At 40.4% G+C, this 20,613-nt stretch overlaps 1 long non-coding RNA gene across 3 annotated transcripts in view; it reads left to right on the forward strand.

Moving 5' to 3' along the window:
• The first annotated feature begins 3,833 nt into the window (after window positions 1-3,833).
• The window catches only part of LOC123986760, a 35,829-nt gene continuing 19,049 nt past the window's right edge, over window positions 3,834-20,613 (forward strand). For all 3 annotated transcript variants that reach the window (XR_006828965.1, XR_006828963.1, XR_006828964.1), the window contains exon 1: window positions 3,834-3,928. This is a non-coding gene — a long non-coding RNA (uncharacterized LOC123986760). The remainder of the gene's footprint in view (window positions 3,929-20,613) is intronic.

Here is a 20,613-nt window from a genome sequence, read left to right on the forward strand (position 1 = left end):
TGATATCAGACCAAGGATCTGCCTGATAAACCTACATGTCGATCTGTCAGACACACAGAGCACAGAGCACCGAAGCCTCTCTGATGGCTGATAGCGGTCTCAAAAACAATCACATGCATGTAGACACACTCACACACACATACACACAGAGACACACCAACATTAGATGTGAATTATTGATTTGAACATGTCAGCTAAGAGACAGCGCAGACTGCCACTGTGGGAAAAGGAAGGATATTTTGCTTTGCTATGCTTGACTGCCAAGACCACGTTCACCAGAAAGTTTCCACTTTCAGAATGTTTACAGAGTGATGCCTAACAATGCCCTAAGACAGAGAGAGAAACTGTAAGAGTTTAAGGATGCTGGGTGAGTCGTACAATCATAAAGAAGGGAGGCTATTGAAAGACAGAGGAGATGGTGAGAGAGAGAGAGAATTGGAGACTAAAGGGGAAGGAGAGAGAAAGAGCGAAAACTTTCCCTCACAGGCTATTTGTATATGCATCTCTGGGGTGCCATTTTAGCTTCCAATATTTTATCCTGAGTAAAATGCTGTGGGAGTATTAACTGAGTTGCCATTGAGTTCCTCTCCTTTATTACTTTTCAGCATTGCACCATAAGAGAAGAAACAGTTATGGCTGTAATATGGTAAGGCTGAGAAATGCTCTAAAAGCAAAATTTAGTTCTAGCCTTTTAAGATGCACAATTCATTGGACTATTTAATTCCAAAATTTAATATTCACTATCTGAAGAAAAAAAAAAGGAAATATATTTACACCAAGTGAATGCTGGCTTGAGAGTAAACCTCGTTATGTCAGCCAATTCAGGATACAAGGATATGAGACCTTTGACAATTTTTGTTGAAATGTGGAAATATACAGTGAATAACTTTGGAAAAAATGTTGGGGTTTTTTCGTTGTCTGAAATTGAAGCAATCTCAAATCTCTTTATTGTTATGTGACTTAATCAAGAGTACAGTAACTTAAGTACACTCTGCACTGTATGGCAATAGAAAAACTAACCGCAAGTTAACTCCTAAATGTTTCCTAAAGCCAGCAAAAAATGTTGGCCATCTGCTGGACTGGATTGTTACACCTACACACCTCTATGCACATCCAGATACGTAGCAACATTTGCATTTGTTTTGGTGACATATATCTGGCTACCCAGCGAACGTAAGTCACTCTCCTCCAGCTCTGTCTTGGTCTCCATCAACTCCTAAAGGGTCCTTAATTAGCAGCTAAAATCAACTTTGTTCACCAGCTCGTCACTAACTCTGTTCGCTGTGTGGTGCTGTTCAAGTAGTGGGTTTATCATCACTTTGTTGTTGACCTAAAACAGTAAAGTTGCAGGCCAGAAAACCAAAACAACGAGCTGAAAGACGTTACAATGCTCCATAGAGAAAAGGGGAACTGCGGAGTTGGGAGATGCTTTTCTGTGGGTTCATCACTAAGAGCAATAGATTTTTTACATTACACATTTGATCCGTTAATTTAAAAATATTGATTTGAGCAGCTTTAATCTGATCAACCACATGCAACTATCTCTATTTTTACTGTATTTGAATGAACTTTAATACAGGTTTGTTCACTGATGACATTTCATGAAGTTGAGTCACTTCACCAGCAGCATAGTAAACATCTGGATGCACACAGAATCCAAAGTCTCACTGATGAGGTGTGAAACAGTGAAAGCCTCGTTCAGAACTTTTTTTTAGAGAGCATCTCAGCACACCTCTTGTTTATGCAACGGAAGTGATTCATCATGTAGAAGATTTGAATGCGCAAGTGACTAAATGAGAGTATGGAGGAGAGAAACAGCTTGCCATCCTTCATGATGATAATCTCCTCCGTGCTAATGCACATCTCAATATCCCAGGCAACACAAGTCAGATTGTAGTTTCTGACAAGTATGGATTGCATAACAGCAGCTGGCTAATCCTCACCCTACAGGCGCATGAGCATATCTCCCCTCTAATTAGATTTATTTGCTGCTTTCATGGGACTCGTCTTTACCATTACCATTAGGCTCTCTTGTGAAAGATGTCATTAAAATTCTCTCCTAAGTTCAGTGGATTTCTACTGATTTCCATGGACACAAGTGAAAGATGAGTGAGAAGGTGAGAAGATGAAGAACAGGAGGTAGAGGAGGAGGAGAAGGAAGATGATATGGTTTATTATTGGTATGTATCACTTATTCATGCTCCCTAGCTATAGAAGGCACTTCATTTAAGTGACACGTGTTGCTGCTATTCTTGGATCAGTATAATGGCAGTGTAAGGCAGTGTAAGTATGTTGCACTGTGTAAGTGTTAGTGGCACAGTGGCATATTTTTCATTGTTTTTGGCATTACTCCAACATGTCAGATTTGAAATGAAACAATGACTTTAAGGTTAAAGTGCTGACTTTCAGCTTTAAAGGTGCTTGAGGGTGTTCACATCTATATTGGGTGAACAACATAGGACTCGTTTTTACCCCTGGGGGGGAATGTGTATAAAAAGGGCTACCATTTCTGATTCATCAGATGTGGATGTAAACACTGCTGAATTAAAGCGGGAAGTCAGCACTTTAGCCTCACAGTCGCTGCTTCATTTCAAATCCAATGTGCTGGAGTTCAGAGCCAAAACAAGACTGCCCTAACCCTTACAGACTGGTTAGGATCAGACATTATCTGATCCTAACTAACTTGAGCTCTAGAAAAAAGTGGAGTTTATCGACACTTTGGGATAGAAAATCATTTTTCCAATGTCAGTGTAGTCAACGGGGAGACCCATCGGCGTCAGTTTGTAACGCACTGGGGATCCCTTTAGAGTCATAGTTCAATGCAGTAGCGGCAGTTTTTAACGGAAAAGGCAGGTATAAGATATTTAACTGAAAAGACTGAGTAAGGAGGTGGTTGGGGTGGATGGAAGGCCAGAACCCAGACTGTGAACCAGGAGTCGGTGGTTTGTGTCCCTTGTAAAACAAAAAGTGAACATTAAATATTTTTATTGAAGTTATGTGTGTCTAGTCTAACCGGACGTTGCATATTTGTTGTTGCTAAGCATTGCTAACTTGACCGCGGAGCCTTAAATGTTTAAAAGTGACACTAAAGGGGCGCCTAAGGCTTTCAAAAGTGACGCAAAAGTACACAGCACACAACAACAGATCAGTTATTCTTACACACACAGCAATGACAGATGAAACCCTACACAGTAACTTACAGTTACAATTCATGTTTTACTGTGATTTTTAATTTAAACCTACTTAACTGCACAGATAAGTAGTCTCTGGAAAAAATAATATAATAATATATAATATAAATATAATAATAATAATAATAATAATTTGTTTCTTTGTATTAAAATATATCTCCTCTAATTACTAAATCAAATGTCTTCTAATTAATTTCCTCAGATGAATACCTTTAAGTCATTGTAGCAGTAGGAACTGAAGTTTCAGGACCTCTTACGTCTCTCCACAGTCCATACTACATTCTAATAGCAAACAACATGAAATTAGGTGATGCATGAATTGCATGAATTGAAATGAGATAAGATAATCTGAGAGTCGAGTCATGGCACTAAATAATATCATATGATATCACCAGGTCCGCCTACCTACAGGTGACAAGAAAAACTAATTTCACCACAGTGTATCATATAGTAAGAGCTCAACACAAAACCCATAGTTCAACCACCAATTAATGCGTCCTTATCTCATCAAAAAACCTCCTTTTCTGTATCCCAGCAAGCAAACAAAAAAATACTCAAATTGAGGTTTAATACAAAAGTTGGCCAACGAAAATAAAACCAAGTGACGCCTCTCGTGTCTAATAGACAAGCTTAGTGATTCTCCGACAACACCGGAGCTCCCGGTAGATACTGCTTGTGAGCAGCACACTGGCGCACTAGGCTGTAACTCAGGAAAAGACTGGGCCTCTTTCGGACTGGTGAGTTTGGTTTGAAACGCCGTGACAGATATTCCCTGAGCTGACTGGTGGTTGTCTGTGTGTGTGTGTGTGTGACACAACAGGCTAACCATACTTAATGTGTCTTGCTGTTGTGCATTTTCCCTGCCCGTCAAAGTGGCAGATGGCCTGACGATTTGACCCGCCACACCACCACCAACAATTTACCTGCATTTGGCGGGTGCTAATTTTATTCCCTGTTTGACACTAAAGTTTCTGCGGTGTCAGGTTTTACCAAGACTGAAGCCACTGTACAAGTCAAGGGACAACGTAACGTAACGTGCAAAGTTGATGCTTCCTCTGCCTGCTTCACTGTCGCGTTGCATGTGACCAGAGTGTAATCGCAGCCTTTGCAATGACAACATTTAATTTTATTATATCACCTTATTATCGCAAATGCAATTAATTGTTCAGCCCTACTAACTAGGCCCCTTGTATTGAAAACTTTTATTTTGATTTTAGAATAAGATATATGATAATACTGCAGGATTTGGCTGTGAACACACAGCATAGTTTTATCTTTGACATCCCTTTCATGTATTTTATGGGATTACAGGTTGCTGCTGTTGTTTTAATCAATGTGCCTAAATTATTAATTCAAGGGAGTACACTACTAATTTCACAAAATATATGCACAGAATATGAAAGAAATAACCCTGATTCTTGCTGGGCAGCTTAGAGTACCCTGAAATATCAGGGGTGGAGTTGGTGATTTGAACTCTAGCTCCTGCAGTCTTCTATAGTGCTCTACACGGAGCTGAAAAGCACTTTCCTAGCTTGTTCATTTGGAGCCCAGAGTTCACTGTGTTCAGGGAGCAGAGATGATGTCAGGTATGTGATGTCAAAACTTTAGTGCTGAGAGCAGATAGTACATACTATTCAAACATGCACCTTTCAATACCTTTCTTGCAAGGAAACATATTTGAAAAGTGTTCTGCAAAAATATAGTGCTGTGGACCTCGCAATTAGAGCTAACCCTGGCAAGTTGTACTCGGCCCTGCTGTGAGTGAAAGGCAGTTTTAGCCTTGCACTGACCTTCCAGGCTTGAATAGGAATTTGTCTGTATGGAGTCTGCCTGGATAGATCTGGGAAGTCAGGCATATAGTGCTCGCATTTCACAAGTCCACTCTTGTTTTGGATTTGCAGAATTGGAAAGTAAACTAGTAATATCTGAGGTCATTTTAGGCAAAGCCGGAGTCATTTTTTCTTTATCTCTTCCATAGATAATCTACACGTCGCAACTCACGGCTAAACAGGAGGACTCAGATTGTGCAAATTGATAAAACTCAAGGGAGGAGAGGTTCGAAGTGAGAAATGGAGGGGGCAGGGGGTACGGTGGAGACTTCAATTTTATGGCTAAGAGGAATTTGAAAATTCATCACATATGGGATAGAGATCACGGCAGAAAACCTGCCCTCTGCCCCCTTTTTCTTCTGATTCAAAAAGCAGCAAAGAAAAAGAGAGGGAGACACAACCCCACCCCTATCAGAAAGCCCAACGGCATACAGGAAAAATAAGCACATTTATGACAACAAATTTCACACATTTGGTCGTGGCGTTAAAGGATTAGGATCTACAGGTGAACTAACCGACTGGATTAGTGCTCTTGTTGCAGATGCCAGCTTTTGACTCTAATCTGCAGGCATTGTGAAAGAGGGAGCAGAATCATACAAAAAAAAAATAGGGCAAGGCAGCCGTGCCTCAGATCCCATCACAGTGCGCCGTGATATGAAACATGACTTACTGTGATCAAGCAGTCATGAAGCATGCTGTTGTCTCTCCACAACACTCTGCCAGCAAAAATAGACCACCAAAGCTCTTGTTATTATATACACAGCCCATATGTATTTAAGGCCAGCTGCTACAGAGCCTGGACAATATGATTCTGTGCTCAGTGATTATTTTCTGAAGGGTTAACATCATTTCAGCAGAAATAAGCCTGTGAGAATGTCATCCCATGATTCCCCCCCGCCTTTATTTCACTTCATCTCCATCTCAACCTGTTGGCATGCCTTCCGTCCTCTCGCCCGCGTAACCATGGAGATGTGGTGTGTAATTAAAATACCCTCCCTCCTCTGGCTATCCACTTACTGCTGTCAATTAGCAGCTGTTGGATGTGGCTAGATTGATGTTGGGTGGTGCACGCCGCAACCCTGTGCTTTTTGTGTTTGCTTTAGTGTGTGTTTTACACAATGTGACAAGAGCGAGAGCTAATCTGTAAACAGTATAAAGTGAAAGAGTGCGATGTAAAGTGTGTAAATTGTACATAATTCTAAGTCTGCACTCCTGCAATTAAATTACTGCATGAGTGTATTTTACCCATTACAAAGTAGGCTAATTTGTTTGTATGTTTGCATGCAGCATATTTAGTCCATGGTCCAAATTGTCCTGTTTTCCATCTGAGGGAGGCTGTGTAGCATGCTCTCTCTGCTTCGTTAAGGCAAAGTAAATGAGCAAGCACTTACTCAGATTGCTCCCCAGTGTATTCTGCCTCCCTTGTGATGAAGATTGAATCAGTCTAGCGCAGGAACTTTGCCTGCATTTATTATACATTATCACCTGGACCAGGGATATAATTTCTCACTGTGACAGCTTTCGCTTTCTCTTTGTGTTTAAACAGCCTCCCGTTTGTAATTGACACAACTACATTGTTTTCCAAGTCAGCATGAATTTCATGTTCTTTGCATGAAATTTTTATGTTTCCATCGCCTGTCTTTCCCATAACTCCTTTCCACGATAGTCACTCAGGTGCACTCGGGAACAGAAACCCTGTCAGAGTCAAAACGTTTTGGTGTGTGCTAATCGCTGTGGGAGTTTCATACGTCAGTCGCAGCACCCCTGACGCTATTGTTGGTGTGTCTAATTAACACTCCTGTGTGGTGCTGATGCTCCACACTACCTGTGCTGAGACACCTGTCCTGTGACAAACCTACCATACGGGAGCGGATGATTGTCAACAGACATTGTAGTCGGGATACAGTTTTAAAAAACACCAATGCCCAACACTTGTTTTGCTCATGGTAGGATGAAAGACAGCAGGCGTTTCGGGGAGACTCAGCAGGTATGAGACAGTCGTGCCCAGGGGTTCTGCTGTTGTTGATGGGTCCACATGCATAATACTACACAGAAACAGATGGATGAGAGTATGACAAAGTCTGGCAGATGACAGAAAGGAAATTGGTAATGTCTGTCTGATTTAATGTATTTTCTTTTTAAAATGTTCATCTCCTTCTGCCGAAAGAATATAATAATACTTTCTTGCCAAGAGGTTTGTCAGGGAAGATGCTTGTGAATTTGCATTTATATTTTACAGCTAGACTTATCATAATCATCATGCTGCTGAACAAGATTAACCACAAGAGTACAATGAAGGGAGGAGGGCAAAGATGTTCTGCATGTGTGCTCATGTAAATCGCCGGGAATGTTATCAGTTCCACAGTGTTTTTCATCATGCTTTTTAAACGTACCGTGTGTGTGTTTATGTGTGTATCTGTGATTGTGCATGCTTGTGTGCCTTGTAGTGTGCTTTCACCAGTCATGCCAGCTTGCTCTGACCCCGGTGACCCAGTGTCCCTGGCTCTGTTCCAGGTAGCCTGCAGTCCCACCCTCTCTGTCTGCATAGTCTGACACAACTGCACGACTCATTGCTCAGCTATGGCCATTTTTATCTGTTGACAAGAATTAAATTGAGGTGTACCATTCTTTATCTCACTTGTCATTTTTGGATCTCACTGTCTTGGAAGATTTTTTTTAAGGAGTTAACAACTTGGTGTTTGCCTTCATGCTGTCTGCTGATGTGTTATTATGTTCTGAGTGTGGATGCCTTAATATTATTTTATTATCTGGATATAAGCCATCTTTAATTTATTTGCCCACTGTGTGATACCTGTGAATAACATGCAACCGTCGATTTTCTTTTGTACTTGTTTGCGTGAGTGCATTAATGTATCAACAGTCAGCTTTTCATGAAGATTTCAAAAGGCAATGACTGATGGAGATTTTTAAAGTCATACCCAGTGATTAGAGTTCAAAGATGGATCACTATGTTATTTTTGTTATTGTTAACAAATCACATAATATGATCAAAATCAATCAATCACTCCCATTTTTAGCGTCTTTACACTGTTTTCCAGTATATTTAAGGATATATTTTAAAATTTTACTAATTACTTTTAAGGCTCTTTATGGCAGAGATGGGGACTCGAGTTTGAGACTCGTTCTCAAAAGACTTCAAACTTGACTCGGACTCGAGGTGTGGGACTTGTGAACAATGTTTATTTTTAGGAAACATCTTTTGAGCTTGCTGTTATTCCCCTCCCTGCGTTACCTATAACCTGCCTATGTAACACATACTGCGTATCTGCTGCGCGCGGCCACACGTGAGAGAGGACAACAAACACCAGCAGCTGCTGTGGGATTCATCATAAACTTTGACTTTAAAAGACCCAAACAAAAGAAGCTCTCAACGCAAAATAGGTAACCTGAGGTTAGTAAACATGTTTGGCCATCTAACGTTAGCTTGCTTCTTGCTTTAGCGGTTATGTCTGACTGTCATTCGTTATGAAAAGATGAATGAGCGTTTATTTGCTTGCCAAAGTTCTGGCAGTCGATTAATGTAATCATTATGTCCCGCTGGCTGCCATCACATTAATTATTTACGTTGGCTGCAAACAGGTTTCAGGTTTATTGTTGATCATGTAACGTTACTGTTTTATTTAGTTAACGTTACACTGGTTTGAGAGTCTGGGGGATGTGTTGACTTACAGTAGTTTATAAGCTGTGATTAATTGCATTGCACATTACATAGTTGTGCTCTGTTAGTGAAAAACAGGTTAAAGTTACAGAATTCCTTATAGCTATGCAGTGTTATAAGCAGCCTGTAATGAATGCAGCAGATGATACAACACTCATTATAACCACAAGTGACTTTACCTTAACCTTTACCTTTGACTTGGACTCTAGCTCAAAGACTTGTGAGCATATCTGCTTCATGGCCTCTCGCCCTGCTATATATCTGACCTTTTAGTACCGTACGCACCGGTACGTACTTTGAGATCCGCAGGCAGAAGTCTGTTGTCTGTTCCAGAGACCTGGCTGGAAAGCTAAAGGGGACAGAGCATTTGCAGTCACGGCCCCGAGGCTCAAGGAAAAAGCCTGCCTGAAGAAATCAGGTCAGCTGAGTCAGTGAACTCTTTTAAGTCCCTTCTTATATCATACTTTTATCGGGGAGCCTTTCCTAGTTAAATTTTAACTAGGAAACTAGTTAAATTTTGTATTTGAACATTCATGGTTCCCAGATGATGTATCCTAATGAATTTGATGATCCCATGACCGTTAATGACAGTTAAATATCTCAAGAATTATTCAATGAATTGCAATAAAATTTTGTACAGATGTTCATGTTCCCTTTAGGATGAATTGCAATAACTTTGGTAACCCCATACTCTTTCTTAAGCACCATACCCTGCAAAACTAATGACATCCCCACCATCTTTTGCTGTGCTTTGTGTTTAATGCCAGTTAGCATGCTAACAAACTAAACTAAGGTGGTGTGGTAACCATTAAAGCTGTTAAACGTCAGCATGTTATCATTGTAATTGTGAGCATGTTAGCATGCCTCACAGAGCTGTTAGCATGACTGTAGTATATTTTTTATATTTTATAATATTTTTTGAACAACAATGGTGCTCTATGGCACAGATGAATAAGCGATCAGGCTTTTGATGCACATGCAGTACTTTCAGGTCAATTCACTGTTGATTGTGGTATTTAATAGAATTTGTTGATTATAAGAAATATATGGAATAGTATAGTAGAGTAGCTGGTCTCCTCAATAGACACAGCTATTAGCCACCCTTTAAACCCTGCCAACCACATACCTTTAGATCAGTTGGACCATGAGTGACAGAGTAGCAGAGTGTGGCAAGTTGCTCTCATTTGGTGACAGCCAAAGATGAATCTTTTCAAGTGCTCGTGTGCGGCCTCACAGAGCAGTGTTTTCTGGACTATTAGCTACACAAGCAGCATTAGGCAGATGAGGCAGACTCTCCTCATATCTCGCCACACGCCTGAGGCAACAGACAGAGGGAGAGACTTCAAAGTCTTCAGATACGGAGATAGACACCTCATGCTGAACTTGAGGAACCTTGACAGATTTAATAGACCAAAGGGTCTTGTGCTTGGTTGCTGATGGGCAATTTGCCTCTAGCTTAATTTGGTCAACAATTTACTCATTATGATTAAGTAGATTGGTAAATATACATTGACATTTTTTAGACAAAAACATTCTTGTCAAAATGTCAATATAATCTATTTGTTTTTTGCAGGCTCCTTGAGGGTTTTGCAGTCTCCCCTATTAACATACTTTGCCCTTTCCCCCCAAGATCTGAGCTGTGTTTGTGTGTTGTTAAGATTTGCGGTGGAGGGGAAGATGCTGTGCTGCTAAAGATGAAATGTGGATTTGTGTGGACTGGCATAGTGAAGGGGGTGAGAAGGTTAGTCTGTTTATGTGAGTGTATGTGTGGAAGTACGTGTGTGCGTGCTTGAGTGTATTTTTCGGTGAGGGGTGGGGGGTGGGCTTGGTTGCCTTGTGGGACCTGCCTCTCAGTGTAATTGAAAAATGTGACCTGGAAAATGTTTGCCCAGCGGAGCATGAAAGTTACCTCCACAGCGACGGTGGTGTGCGTGGAGGCGGCTCACCTGGCCCCTGACAGGGTGAGCCCCATATTGGGTCGGAGCTCACGTTAACAGCCACTTTATCCCTTCACCACATGCAGAAAAATGCATTATTTAATAGTACTAAAGAATCTGAGATTGACCAAAAAGAAAAATGCAAAAAATCATCCGGAATCCCCACCTATAAGCTGTGAAACGACTGACCTCAACAAGGGCGCCTGGTATCCACATATGAGTATGTAATTCAAGGTGTTTTTATTTTATCAAGGAATATTCAAATTTCAAGACTCAGTCAAACATTTGCATTAAAAAATGTGACCTCACATCACAATTAAAAGGGTTAGTGAAAAAGAAAAGCAGTAGAGAACATTCTTGTGTCTCAGCATATCTGAAAGTTATTAAGGTGGTAATAAAATGCAATCAAAAACCTGCACCCCATCCTGCACACTCAGGGTCCTCTGAGTCATTTTCATTTAACCCATAACCATTATTTCAAATAACATATGCATCTTCATACCACATCAGGTATGAAGACGCATGAGTGTGGCCACAGTGCTTCAGCAATGTAGACAGACTAAATGAGTATATAGAAGTATAGTGTCAGCACAGGATGGAGGCATGATGTACATTTTAAGTACAGCGCTGAGATCAGCCAACAGCCGAGGATAGTTTTACATAACAAAGTGAATGAGCGCCACTGCTGTATTTAAAGTAAGAGGGGATCTGGGGACCAAAACGAACAGGAACAAGGAATCAGTAGAGGTAAACAAGGATATTGTTAGTGAGAGATCTAATGTGTCTTTGTAGATGAGCATTCGCCCCAATCACACAACAGCTTGTGGGGAGACATACTAAGCAGAAGACTGCAAAGCTGATGTAAACAGTGGCAGATTCAACGAGTCTGAACAAAAAACATGTAAATAGCCTATAATGATAATCTATAATAGGAAGCCTGTTGTTTAAAACCCCCATGAAAAACCATCTGTTTGCATTTTCTGTCTTGGTTGCAGTGCAAAAATGTTTTTAGCAACCGTGATCCAAAATGTGAGTAGCCTACAGTTCTGCAACTGAAGCACAAATTTAGGATGATGCTAGTACTTTGAAATGCTTAGGGGCAGTTTCCCCCCATTGTTGTTGATCTGTCTTCACCTGACTAGGTAACATAAATGTGAATGTATTTACCAAAGTGAAACAATGTGATGCAGTTGACAAATCCTGATGTCTCCAACTATTGTAAAACCACCATTTTTGTTTCACTGCAACAGATAGATGAATGTTTATTTCCAACAATTCCAACTCCAGCAAAGCCCTCAGACATCCATAGCAAGACAAATAGGCTAAAAGAAACATGTTTTTCAAAAGAATATGCTCCATTTTCTCTCGCTGTGAATGACAGTAGGGCTGCACCACCACGGTGCACAGTAGAATGCACGCACAATGCCTGTTGAAGGTTTGTGAGCGGTGAACATTGAAACCCATTTTGAAAAGAAGCCACTACATATTATCAGCCAACATTATCTTTAAAATATATTGAAGAAAGTAGTAGTATAGACTAGCTACCATGCTGTTGTAAAAAACGTTGGTGCTGCCGAATGGGTCTACAAGAATGGACAACAGCTTTAGACAACTGAAAATTAAAGCTAGCGCTAGCTTCCAATTTAACCCTCTGCTAATGGGAATGGGGGTAAAATTGTATACATGCGGCTGGTGTAACCGTTTCAAATGTTATCGACCAAGCGGATCACATTCTGATAGTGAAATGAGTCATTTTGCTCGGGTTGTGACGGTCAAATATATTGATCCACCGTGTTACAGCTGCTGTAAAGAGTAAAAGTTACTTCAAAGCACGGGCCCTTCCTGTCCTGCTTGGAGGCATTACGAGGCTACCCAGCCGACCAATCGCAGTGCTTACGGTCCGTGTCGCCTCGACGTGAAGTTACATTTTTTTAGGAGGTGCACGTCAGGCTATGGCGTAGGTGACGGCGTAGGGTAGGGGGCTACGCAGAGGCTACACCGTCGATTTGACGCAGAAGTATAAATTCCACTTAATGTGGGACTACCACACACATGGACAGTGGAGATTGTGGAGGGAGAGAAACCCCTGGCTGTTTGCAAAGGAGGGTGATCTAAGATTCCTTGTCTGTAAGGAAGCCAAGACTCCCTTACTTGAGAGTTTTTAGTGGATGCCAGGATCAGAAGCAGTTGCGCAATACATTTACATACACACAACACTATTACTCATAAAGCTGTTAAAATAGCAGAGCTCAAACAAAAGGAAGTGCTGCCGAAGAAAGTTATAGAACTCAGCTCCAGTATGTTTAAGGAGACAGCTGTTTCTTTCAGGGCAGACTGTCACTAAAGAAAGGTTGCCTTATACAAAAGTGAATCCCCCTTATGAAACTTAATGAGATGAAGAGTCGGCCCTGCTCACTGATCAGATCATTCAAGTGCTCAGATTGTAGAGCATATTTCACAATAGATAAAAAAAAAAAAAGAATTTTTTTTCTAATGTCAAATCACTTGATTCCAGTATTAGCATAACACTAGATGAAAGCACAATTCATGGACGTGCATACATGATTATTTATGTGATGTCACTGGGAATGGAGATGTGGACAATAGACCAGGGCACAGATTAGCATAGCTCCAGATGGGGCTGCCATTATAACCGGGAGACAGACTGGACCCATAGCTAGACTGAAACAGTCTTTCCCTCAAAGCATCTTTCAGAATTCGTGGAGAATGACTCCTTCAAGGTAGTGACAGGTTGGAATCATTTAGAGTTTTTCCTCTTGAAACTCTGAAACTGAAATTCTTTTTACCACCAGTCCCTGAAAAATCCAAGGGATTTAGAGGAAGTAGCTGCGGAACTGAACATGCAGACATTGAAAATAGTTCTCTGTGAAGGTTCTCAGTCATTCAGGTCATAGTTATCCAAAGAAGGTTAAAGTCAAGGGCAACTGGACTTGGTTGAATATACTAGGAGACATTTCGTCCCTCATCCAAGAGGATTTCAGTTCTGAAATGACCAGTAGGAAAGCTCAGATATTTAACCTCTGTGGGATCGTTAGCTAGGATCATCGATACCGATGGTTCGTTACTGCTCCTGGCTGTGGTAACGACAGTCGTTATGGTTGTTAGAACCACGCGGCCGAGTCTGAACCACCATCGTTGGTATCTTCACCTGAGGCCAAAAGGTAATGCTTGTTCAGTTTCCTGGGAAGTGATGAAAGAACAGCATTGTAAGTAGGGGATGAGTGGTGGCGCAGAGATCCCCTCAGAATCAGCGTTTCCCATTACAGTACAAATCAGTTTTGCTCCACATTTCACATCAGTGAAATGTGGTGCAAAACTAGGGGTGGGGGAAAAAATCGATATAGCACAGTATCGTGATATTTGCCATAGCAATACTGTATCTGACGCCAAGTATCGATATAAATTGCAGATGGGAGTTTTAACTTTTTGGTACTAGAATAATAAAATCTATTGCTTTTTTAGCCCACTAGAAAACTTAACAGGACCACATAGAGGACTTAAAAAGTGATATGAACAAAGAGAGAAATGTATCTTTTAGATAAACAGATGTTGACAAAGTTTGACTTTAGGGACCTAATTGGAAGCTGGAAGAAGGTAATGAATTGCAATATATATAATAAAATCAAATCGCAACATAAATATCTTCACAATATCGTATCGTGGGGCCTCTGGTGATTCCCACCCCTAGTGCAAACATGAGCGCATGGGGGAAAAAAATAAGTTTGCTAATCAAGTATTTTCCTTTCTGACTTCAGATTTTCTGACAAACCTTTGACTATTTTCTACAAGTACAAATTCCACAGGTGCTCAGTTGTTTTGCTCCAACAATGCCTTCATATTAGCGTAGGATAAAGACTGGAAGAACGGGAAAACAGCTAGTCTAGCTCTATACAAAGGTAACAAAACCTGTCTACCAGCGATCTCTAATGCTCACAAATAAAGGTTAGGCTATATTGTGTTACATTGGTAGGTGCATTATTTTAAACTTTGGACAGAGCCAGGTTAGCTGTTTGCACCTGTTTCCAGTTTTAATCTTATCTTAATTTTTCTTAAGATCAGAGATAATCTATCTCCTCATGGCAAGAAAGCGGATTTGCATATTACCCAAAATGCCGAACAATTCTGTTACAATACAAATTAAGTTACGTAAATGCCTCTGTGGCGAAACTATTATTACCACTAGCACAGCTCAGTGTCACAAACAGTAGAAGGAGCGGAGGCAGAGTCTGATTAATGTTAGGCAGGGTAGAAAAAGTCCCCTTTTTGTGTGTGTTTTTTTTTTTTTCTAAGCAGCTTTGATGCTTTTCTCCCCTTTTGTCAAGTCTTCACTTTCTCCTGTTATCTAGAGTAATAAGTGCTATGGCACAGGTGGTGTGCTGATAATGGCGTTGACTCTGAATTAGTTTTAAAAAATGAGAGAATAAGAAAAAAAAACAGAAAAGGAAAAAACAGTTTTCATCTGGTTAGAAAACTTGAGTCATCCCTCTCCCTAATACATCTTATGAAATACATACCTTAAATTGCCATATGGTATCTGGAAGTATAACTGCCCAACTTTGCAGCATTAATAATATCATACAGGGCGGTGAGACAGAGGCTAACTGAGCTTGTTGGCCTCAGACTGTATTAAAGTAAATGCTTCAGGGCCAGTGAGGGGAACAAGCTAATTATGTATAGGAGGGACTTCCATCTTTAATGAGGAAATTTGCATGTTCCATTAAATTGATGTATGTGTGCATGCATCACATTATAGAATATTTCATACAAACTGGAGGAGTTAATTTGTGAACTTCTACCTCCCACATAAGCTACTGCTCAGAAAGATCAATTGGTCTGCCTTCTGCCATTTCTGGCATTTAGATTTTTAAAAATGAATTGAGTTGTCATCAAGTTATGATTCTGTTACTTACTTGGTATGTAAAATGGAAGCAGGTTATTTGAAGAGTTCAGTTATATTAGAGAAAATGTAGCACGAGCATTGCTTCTTCACCGCCTCTACATCACCATCGGCACCACCATCGTCATCACCTTCTACAACCCCCTACATGAGATAAAGAAAAGCTATATCAGGTAATGTATAAATGAGAGCACAAACAAGCCAGTAAACAGTGTGAATCTAATTAAAAGATAATGTCAGCCATTTTGTCACAAATGTTTCTACTTCTGTGGGCCTATCTTCTAGCCCTAGGGCTCTCTATCTGTTGAGGGCTATTGCTCTCTACTTGCAGGCTGTATCTTTAGTTACGCTGCTATCTCCACTTCCTCACCCCGGACTGTATCTTCCTGACTTGGTGGTATTTGCGCTGGCCGTCATGGTTGACTGTGCTGACTCAGTATTTCTCTCACTCGAAGATCAAATATCCCATTTAGTTTCTCGTAGTGCACAAAGTTCAGAATATACTGCGGGAAGCAAATATGAACCACAAACAGAAAACAGATAAGCGTTTAGGTTTATAGGACTATATGCTGTAGGTCTGATGAGCTTTGGTGTACTGCTGTGCACAAAATAATTATATTTTGTGTCAAAGTTCTCAATATGGAAAGCAGGAACAGAAATACAGTACATTGAAATTCTGTGTTTGGGAAGCCTGTGTTTTGCACCCCACTGAATATGCCTGCAGACTTCCATTCTCTTTGAGGATGGCTAGACTTTACGCAAACATGTCTTGCTAGGAGGATGATATTTCAGACAGGAGAATTGACCAGCCCTATCTCCAGAGCGGCAACTGTACATTCAGAGTGAACATCACCCCACAAACTGGCCACTGGAGGGGAACTTGAAAGAACAGGAGGGAGAGCACTAACGCACCTCTGAAGATGGTTCGGCATCGACCACTGACAGCCGACTTCAAAGACCCAGTTATGAACATGACAGGCAGCCAGCGCAACAGCCTTTGAATCCAGTGCACATTTTTATCAAGACTTTATGGTCTATTTAGAAGTGATTTTTTTTGCAGCAGCAGCACTGTGAATTTGATTTGACTGTACATCTCATCGCTGACACGGTAACTCTCGCAGGTCTCTTCTTGAAGTTGATATATATGGGACTTGCATTTTCATGAGTGCCTGATGTTATTCCACATGGCAGACGTTGATATTAGCGCCTTTGATTCCTGAGGAGTTCTAAAGAAATGCTGCACAGAATGCCCCCCAAGGCACAAGTTGTTTATTTGCCCAGATATATATTAATCCAATCAATTTTCCTCAACTCACACCTTGTGGAAAATTGTAATGGAGCAGATGGGTGCAGAGTAATCTCTAAAAAAAAAAATAAATCAAATGCTCCAAGACAAAATCCGGGTAAGTTTTATGTACCGACATAATTTGGTATTCGTGCATTCATAGTACCTGCAGTTTCATGGTGCCGTGCTCATTTGCTGTTCAGTACTGATAATGTGGAAGTTTGGTGAAAATAAAAGTACAAGTCCATTACATTAAAACTTCAATTGTATTTAAAATATACCAATTTATACTAATATATACATTTACAATACATACAATTGAGTTACTGATAATACTTTTTTAATATTTAACTTTGTAAATAAGAATGGGTAAAAGGGTGAGAGGAGTAAAAATGTTATCTTAATACACATTTCATTTACGATATGTTTTCATTGTGTTTTTTCTTTTCCCTGATGGTCGATTAAGCAAAATACAATCAAAACAAAGAGAGAGAATTGTGCAAGCTTTTCAATCAAGTTTCCATTTGTTATGTATTGCCCTTCTCTCAAACTAAAGTCACTCTCAAGATCATTGCCGGTGTATCCAATTCTTTTATTCCATAAGGTATCAACCCCCAAGACATGGTCACACAATCTTGATACTTCTGCGATGTGTGAGTGTGTGTGAGTGTGTATTCATGCATGTGTACTTGCGTGTGTTACAGTGTCATCCCACCCTGGAAAATGACTTATTAAAATGAAATTATGCAGTGCCCTGACCCATGGCAAACGGCATGAGCCACAATTTGTCTAGCAGTTGAGCTGTGAATAAAATCTGATTGGCAATAATTTGGCTTTGCTGTTGATATAGCATCCCACCCTCCACATCTTCTATCTCCCAACCTCTCACATCCCCTCGCCTTATCATGGATTTGTTGATCTAAGGGTGAAATATTACTGATATAGAGATCTGGGGTCAGCGAGCAGAGCACTATGCTGATGGTAAGTGGGTGGTTGTGAGGTTAGGGAAGGGTTTTATGAAGCAGGAAGAGCAACTGGTAATGTAAAATGCCAAAACTGACTGCTGATCTCTAGTAAAAGGGTGACTGGCCGTGTGTGTTTGTGGGGGGGGGGGGTGCTCAAAGTGTGTGTGGGAGTGTGACACAGCACAGACTGACCACAATGCACTTGGCTATTGAAGAATTTGTCTTTCCCCTTGTTTTATGTCATATAAATGTACATGTGAGTGCATTCGTAATTGTGTGCATATACTATGGGTGTAAATATCAATGTTAATGCATAGACTATGACTTACACATGTAAACACAAAACCCGTCTGTGATACATAAATGTGTACATCCTAATGCAGTGCCCATTCAAAGGTGCATATGTGACGCCTCCCTGCGGTGTTTGTTCAAAATGTGCGTCTCACATTGTTTTTTTTTTTTTTTAAATAAATACATAACTACTTTGATAGCGGCTGGTGCTGAAATAGATCTCAGTAAGTGATTGTGCCTACAAAATAAAAGTGCGATAAAGTATTTTGCTTTTTATCGAGCATTGCGAGCTTTTACTTTGAAAAGGTCCGAAAGACATTCAAAAAAGTCTGTGGCTTGTTCAACACATCTCTCAAATAGCCATCAAGAAACATCAGATTTGATTCCCCTGAATGAGAGTAAGACACCCACCACGTTTGAAGTCAGATTATGAGGATTCCTGACTAGGGCTGAACGATTTTGGAAAATAATCTAATTGCGTTTTTTTTAACCAATATTGCATATGCGATTTAATATGCGGTTATCTTTTAAGCTCTTTATCTTCTATATTATTCAAAACAGACAAGCAATAAATCATTGTATGGTATGACCAACACAATATTAGATTAAACATACACTGTTCTTTCCTGTAGGCCAGGCCTGTATGTTATGATGAAATTAGGTGATACATGAATTGCATGAATTATTATTCTGAGCAATGGTGGAAAAGTATCACATTATAATAATTTCAGAGAAAGATAATTTGAGAGTCGAGTCATGGCATTAAATAATATCATATAATATCATCAGGTCGACCTACCTACAGATGACAAGAAAAACTAAGTTCACCACAGTGTATTATATAGTAAGAGCTCAATACAAAACCCACAGTTCAACCACCAATTAATGCGTCCTTATCTTGGTTCAAATCTCCATCTTTCAACAAAAACCTCCTTTTCTGTATCCCAGCAGGCAAACAAAAAAATACTCAAATAGAGGTTAAATACAAAAGTTGGCCAACGAAAATAAAACCAAGTGACACCTCTCGTGTCTACAACTTACCAAATCAACTAAATCTAAACAATTCAGCAAAATCAGGAAGGCAAAAAGATTCTTATTCTGAAATGCTCCATGTGGGAAATTGAGCCCTGCAGGGAACTGGGGGGAAACGGTTCACAGAGCGCTGTGATCGGTTGTAGAGGCACACAAAATGACAAACAACAAGTCAACAACTTGGGGCGGGCTAAACGCTCTGCTGCTGAAACGCTTCCAATGTGAGTTGACGCCGAGCTGAGGACGGGTTAAAACTGTGACGCCACTAAACGCGGCGCACACGCCGCCTGTGTGAGTCCGGGGTTAGTCTGGGGTAACTCAGGACAGACTGGGCCTCTTTTGGAGATGGTGAGTTTAGTTTGAAACGCCATCACAGATATTTCCTGACCTGACTGGTGGCTGTCTGTTTGTGTGTGACACATTGAGTGTGCTGATCGCCACAATAGGCTAACGATATGTGTCTTTCTGTTGTGCATTTTCCCTGTCCGCCAAAGTGGCGGATGGCCTGATGATTTCACCTGCTACACCACCAACAACAATTTACCCGCATTTGGCGGGTGCTAATTATATTCCCTGTTTGACACTTAAGTTTCTGCGGTGTCAGGTTCTACCAAGCGTGAGGCCGTTGTACAAGTCAAGGTACAGCGTAACGTGCAAAGTTGATGCTTCCTCTGCAGACTGCTTTACTCTTGTGTGTCATGTGATCAACGAATCGTTTAGCCCTATTCCTGACATGATCAAAATACAAACACACAAACATGAACACACACAGATTCCTTCCTTCATTAGAGAGATACAAGTTAGACTGTGTTTTCTCTGAAAACAAATGTGGAAAAATATGACTCACATTTGCAGCATTTTGCATTCATTCAAATTCTGGTTTTCAAGTACAAGTCACTGATTTCTATTTGTGGATCATCTTTTTTGTTTACATATTCTAATATATATTTATAAGTCATAGTCTGTGAAATTACAGTGATTGTGACATTTACCTCATTATACTTAATGTCTATATGTTGTTATGAGCACCGGCTCATAAAGGTCATTTGCTATAGTCTATTTTAACATAAAATGGAAAACAATTACAAGCATCACTTTTAATAAATTACCTTTTCTCCCTATAAAAATACACAAACACACACTGAGAGGGAAAAAAACTAGGCCTATGTGATAGAGGGAATGATAGAGGTGGGTAATGGAGGAAGGGTGTTAAAGACCCTGGTGCAGTGGTGGCCTTGGACAGGTTGATGTAGTTCCAGCAATGAGCAGCTCATAAAAAGTGCTATCCGTGGGCCTTAGGAAGATATTCTATATCTCTGCTGCTAACGGCACAGCCTAAAATCACCTGCTCTATCAAAGTCAGGCCCCCCTCTATTACATAAAATGCACTGGGAAAACAGCAGAGGAAACAATAGGACTGTGTGTGTGCATGTACTGTACTATTTGTGGGGAGACATTATCTTTATTTAGCAGGGAATTGGGAGGC

Source organism: Micropterus dolomieu, linkage group LG18 (genome assembly GCF_021292245.1).
Source record: "Micropterus dolomieu isolate WLL.071019.BEF.003 ecotype Adirondacks linkage group LG18, ASM2129224v1, whole genome shotgun sequence".
In the NCBI taxonomy this organism is placed as follows: Eukaryota; Metazoa; Chordata; class Actinopteri; order Centrarchiformes; family Centrarchidae; genus Micropterus; species Micropterus dolomieu.